The following is a 6,242-nucleotide window of genomic DNA, read 5'->3' on the forward strand; positions in this document are numbered from 1 at the left end:
CATTGAAGAATGTTGCTGGTAATTTGAGAGGGATTGCATCAAATCTGTATATTGCTTTGGGCAGGATGGCCATTTTGACGATATTAATTCTTCCTAGCCATGAGCATGGGATGAGTTTCCATTTATTAGTGTCCCCTTTAATTTCTCTTAAGAGTGACTTGTAGTTTTCAGAGTATAAGTCTTTCACTTCTTTGGTTAGGTTGATTCCTAGGTATTTTATTCTTTTTGATGCAATGGTGAATGGAATTGTTTTCCTGATTTCTCTTTCTATTGATTCATTGTTAGTGTATAGGAAAGCTACAGATTTCTGTGTGTTAATTTTGTATCCTGCAACTTTGCTGTATTCCAATATCAGTTCTAGTAGTTTTGGAGTGGAGTCTTTAGGGTTTTTTATATACAGTATCATATCATCTGCAAATAGTGACAGTTTAACTTCTTCTTTACCAATCTGGATTCCTTGTATTTCTTTGTTTTGTCTGATTGCCATGGCTAGGACCTCCAGTACTATGTTAAATAACAGTGGGGAGAGTGGGCATCCCTGTCTGGTTCCTGATCTCAGAGGAAATGCTCTCAGCTTCTCACTGTTCAGTATAATGCTGGCTGTGGGTTTATCATATATGGCCTTTATTATGTTGAGGTACTTGCCCTCTATTCCCATTTTGCTGAGAGTTTTTATCATGAATGGATGTTGAATTTTGTCAAATGCTTTTTCAGCATCTATGGAGATGATCATGTGGTTTTTGTCTTTCTTTTTGTTGATGTGGTGGATGATGTTAATGGATTTTCGAATATTGTACCATCCTTGCATCCCTGGGATGAACCCCACTTGGTCATGGTGTAGGATCCTTTTGATATAATGTTGAATTCTGTTTGCTAATATTTTATTGAGTATTTTTGCATCTACATTCATCAGGGATATTGGTCTGTAATTTTCTTTTTTGGTGGGGTCTTTGCCTGGTTTTGGTATTAGGGTGATGTTGGCTTCATAGAATGAGTTTGGGAGTATTCCCTCTTCTTCTATTTTTTTGGAACACTTTAAGGAGAATGGGTATTATGTCTTCTCTGTGTGTATGATAAAATTTCGAGGTAAATCCGTCTGGCCCCAGGGTTTTGTTCTTGGGTAGTTTTTTGATTACCGTTTCAATTTCTTTGCTCGTAATTGGTTTGTTTAACTTTTGTGTTTCTTCCTTGGTCAGTCTTGGGAGGTTGTATTTTTCTAGGAAGTTGTCCATTTCTTCTAGGTTTTCCAGCTTGTTGGCATATAGGTTTTCATAGTAGTCTTTAATAATTCTTTGTATTTCTGTGGAGTCTGTCATGATTTTTCCATTCTCATTTCTGATTATGTTGATTTGTGTTGATTCTCTTTTTCTCTTAATAAGTTGGGCTAGAAGCTTATCTTTTTTGTTTATTCTCTCAAAGAACCAGCTCTTGGTTTCGTTGATTTTTGCTATTGTTTTATTCTTCTCAATTTCGTTTATTTCTTCTCTGATCTTTATTATGTCCCTCCTTCTGCTGACTTTAGGCCTCATTTGTTCTTCTTTTTTCCAGTTTTGATAATTGTGATGTTAGACTATTCATTTGGGATTGTTCTTCCTTCTTCAAGTGTGCCTGGACTGCTATATACTTTCCTCTTAAGACTGCTTTCTCTGCGTCCCACAGAAGTTGGGGCTTAGTGTTGTTGTTGTTATTTGTTTCTATATATTCCTTGATCTCTATTTTGATTTGTTCATTGATCCATTGATTATTTAGTAGCATGTTGTTAAGCCTCCATGTGTTTGTCAGCCTTTTTGTTTTCTTTGTAGAATTTATTTCTAGTTTTATACCTTTGTGGTCTGAAAAATTGGTTGGTAGAATTTCAATATTTTGGAGTTTACTGAGGTTCTTTTTGTGAGCTAGTATGTGGTCTATTCTGGAGAATGTTCCATGTGCACTTGAGAAGAATGTATATCCTGTTGCTTTTGGATGTAGAGTTCTATAGATGTCTATTAGGTCCATCTGTTCTAGTGTGTTGTTCAGTGCCTGTGTGTACTTACTTATTTTCTGCCCGGTGGATCTATCCTTCGGGGTGAGTGGTGTGTTGAAGTCTCCTAAAATGAATGCATTGCAGTCTATCTCCCTCTTTAGTTCTGTTAGTATTTGCTTCACATATGCTGGTGCTCCTGTATTGGGTGCATATATATTTAGAATGGTTATATCCTCTTGTTGGACTGAGCCCTTTATCATTATGTAGTATCCTTCCTTATCTCTTGTTACTTTCTTTGTTTTGAAGTCTATTTTGTCTGATATTAGTACTGCAACCCCTGCTTTCTTCTCACTGTTGTTTGCCTGAAATATGTTTTTCCATCCCTTGACTTTTAGTCTATGCTTATCTTTGGGTTTAAGGTGAGTTTCTTGTAAGCAGCATATAGATGGGTCTTGCTTTTTTATCCATTCTATTATTCTGTGTCTTTTGATTGGTGCATTAAGTCCATTTACATTTAGGGTGACTATTGAGAGATATGTACTTATTGCCATTGCAGGCTTTAGATTCGTGGTTACCAAAGGTTCAAGGTTAGCTTCTTTAGTATCTTACTGCCTAACTTAGCTCGCTTATTGAGCTGTTATATACACTGTCTGGAGATTCTTTTCTTCTCTCCCTTCTTATTCCTCCTCCTCCATTCTTCATATGTTGTGTGTTTTGTTCTGTGCTCTTTTTAGGGGTGCTCCCATCTAGATTAGTCCCTGTAGGATGCCCTGTAGAGGTGGTTTGTGGGAAGCAAATTCCCTCAGCTTTTGCTTGTCTGGGAATTGTTTAATCCCGCCATCATATTTAAATGATAGTCGTGCTGGATACAGTATCCTTGGTTCAAGGCCCTTCTGTTTCATTGCATTAAGTATATCATGCCATTCTCTTCTGGCCTGTAGGGTTTCTGTCGAGAAGTCTGATGTTAGCCTGATGGGTTTTCCTTTATAGGTGACCTTTTTCTCTCTAGTTGCCTTTAAAACTCCTTCCTTGTCCTTGATCCTTGCCAATTTAATTACTATGTGTCTTGGTGTTGTCCTCCTTGGATCCTTTCTGTTGGGGGTTCTGTGTAATTCCATGGTCTGTTCGATTATTTCCCCCCTCAGTTTGGGGAAGTTTTTAGCAATTATTTCTTCAAAGAGATTTTCTATCCCTTTTCCTCTTTCTTCTTCTTCTGGTATCCCTATAATATGAATATTATTCCTTTTGGCTTGGTCACATAGTTCTCTTAGTGTTGTTTCATTCCTGGAGATCCTTTTATCTCTCTCTATGTCAGCTTCTATACGTTCCTGTTCTCTGGCTTCTATTCCTTTAATGGCCTCTTGCATCTTATCCATTCTGCTTATAAATCCTTCCAGGGATTGTTTCACTTCTGTGATCTCCTTCCTGACATCTGTGATCTCCCTCCGGACTTCATCCCACTGCTCTTGCATTTTTCTCTGCATCTCTGTCAGCATGTTCATGATTTTTATTTTGAATTCTTTTTCAGGAGGACTGGTTAGGTCTGTCTCCTTCTCAGGTGTTGTCTCTATGATCTTTGTCTGCCTGTAGTTTTGCCTTTTCATGGTGATAGAGATAGTTTGCAGAGCTGGTACAAGTGACAGCTGGAAGAGCTTTCCTTCTTGTTGGTTTGTGGCCTTCCTCTCCTGGGAGAATAGCGACCGCTAGTGGCTTGTGCTGTGCAGCTGTGTGCAGACAGGGCTTCTGCTTCCTGCCTGGTTGCTATGGGGTTTATCTCTGCTGTAGCTGTGGGCGTGGCCTGGCTGGGGCTGCTCCTCCAAAATGGTGGAGCCCCATTGGAGGGGGAGCAGCCGGGAGGCTATTTATCTCCGTAAGGGGCCTCTGTGCTCCCTGCTGCCCAGGGGGTTAGAGTGCCCAGAGATCCCCAGATTCCCTGTCCTTCCCCTTTAAGACTTCCAAAAAGCACTCTCCAAACCAAAACAACAGCAACAGTGAGAGAGGGAACAAAAAAAAAAAAAAAAAAAGGAAAAAACACGTGATTTTTTTTTTGTCCTCAGGTGCCGGTCCCAGGCACCCGCTCAGTGGTCCTGCTGCCCTGCCTCCCTAGCACCAGGTTCCCTGTCCCTTCAAGACTTCCAAAAAGCACCCACCCACTGGTCCCGCAGGGAAAAACGCACGATATTCTTTGTCCTCAGGCGCCGGTCCCAGGCACCCGCTCACCAGTCCTGCCGCCCTGCCTCCCTAGCACCGGGGTCCCTCTCCCTTTAAGGCTTCCAAAAAGCACTCGCCAAAGAGAAAAAAAAAAGAGGGGAAAAACGCACGATTTCCTCCGTCCTCAGGCGCCAGTCTCAGGCACCCGCCCACCGGTCCCGCAGGGAAAAACGCGGGATATTCTTTGTCCTCAGGGGCCGGTTCCAGGCACCCGCTCACCGGTCCCGCCACCCTCTCTCCCTAGCAACAGGGTTCCTGTCCCTTTAAGGCTTCCAAAAAGCACTCGCCAAAAAAAAAACCGTTCCAGTTTCTTTCCACCCACCAGGAGCTGGGGGAAGGGGTGCTCGGGTCCCGCCGGGCCGGGGCTTGTATCTTACCCCCTTCGCAAGGCGCTGGGTTCTTGCAGGTGTGGATGTGGTCTGGGTGTTGTCCTGTGTCCTGTGGTCTCTATTTTAGGAAGATTTTTCTTTGTTATATTTTCATAGCTCTATGTGTTTTTGGGAGGAGATTTCCACTGCTCTACTCATGCCGCCATCCTGGCTCCGCCCCCCCTGCATTCTGTTTTAACATTAAAAAATAAAGTACATTCCTGGAATCACTGCTTTGGAGAAGACTCCGGAGAGTGTAGTCACCTCAAACATGGCATCAGTGGGATGGTTAGATGGTACCACAAAGCGTTTTCACTTGCCTGATACAAAGATTCTCAGGAAACCAGCCAGTGGTTGTCTCACTCAAACATGGAGGAAGAGTAGACAAAATGCAGGAACACAGTAACTGAAATTAGTGGGCTGACTGAGGAAGATGAAGAGAGGAAAGCCCTTTGCCAAAAGTCTCCTAAGGAATCTTGGTTATTTAAGATACTTCTATAAACAAGGACTCTGTGGACTAATGTTTTTGAGAAATGCTATCTACAAGTACACCCCTCTTGAAGGGTCAGCTGCTTTGAGATGCTAAGGTTAACTTTGTAATCTTTAATTCAGAATCCCCACACGTATTTATCCATGAAAAAATTTCTATATGCAATACTTTGCTAATATTCTCCATTTGAGAAATGGCCAGATAATAATAGACTAAGAAGTATATTTGGTTGCATGAACAAAAGACAGGAAAATTAGGGCATGTTATGGTTTTAAGCATTGCTCCAAGATGAAAAGGATCCCTGGTTGAGCAGGTAAAGGACCCAAAAACCTGAGAGAATTATTGATAAAGGAGACACAGATGTACAGGAATCTCAGGCAAGAACTCTTGACCAGAATCTACAGCCTGTTCCCTATTCTGTTCTTTCAACAAATTCTTTATGCTAATGAGCCTGGCATTATCACCCTTCATCATCCCCCTGCTTAATCACCCTTGATTGTCTCTGCTATGCGTTCATAACCTCAGGTTAAATAATGCAGACAGCCTGTTCATCTTCTCTGATGACAATGTATCCCTAATTGAGCCATTTCTGCCTCTCTGGTCACCCTCCTATTCTCCAAAGTGTATGCTCTCTACATTAATTTGCTAGTTAAATATTGATAGCAAGCTTCTCCTTTAATATTTACTTTGTTGCTCTATTATTGCTACATACAGGGTGATTGTTTGTTTCTGCCTTCCCAGCCTATTTAACCAGGACTGAGTCAACCTTTCCCGTGCTTAACCTTCTTGTCCAATCAGAACTGGGCAATGTTTAGGAGAGCATTCTGACATCAGCTCTGAAATAAATCTCTGCCCTTGGTGTGTGTGCCATCATAGCCAGCAGGGGTCAGAAGGGCATTTCTCTATGGGGTCAAGTGGTTGGTAGTGAGAAAGGAGGCACTGTCTCTCTTTGAACATTATCTCCTCACAGTAGCCTAAGAGAGAAAAGGGCCACCCAGACAGCTGTGGTGACTTTTATGGAATGTTGGTCATGGTGCTCTTAAGAGCACAGAAATTTGCAGTAAGAGTGGCTGTCCCAACAAGAACTATGGACAGGTGGCAAATGCCCTTACAAAAAAAAAATGTAAAAAAGAAAAAGAAACCTAGATGCAACCCCTGGTCTTAAGGAGAAACTATTGGAGGTGTTGGGGAAGCTACACCTTTCCGTTTA

The sequence above is a fragment of the Manis javanica genome, chromosome 2, assembly GCF_040802235.1.
Source record: "Manis javanica isolate MJ-LG chromosome 2, MJ_LKY, whole genome shotgun sequence".
NCBI lineage: Eukaryota > Metazoa > Chordata > Mammalia > Pholidota > Manidae > Manis > Manis javanica.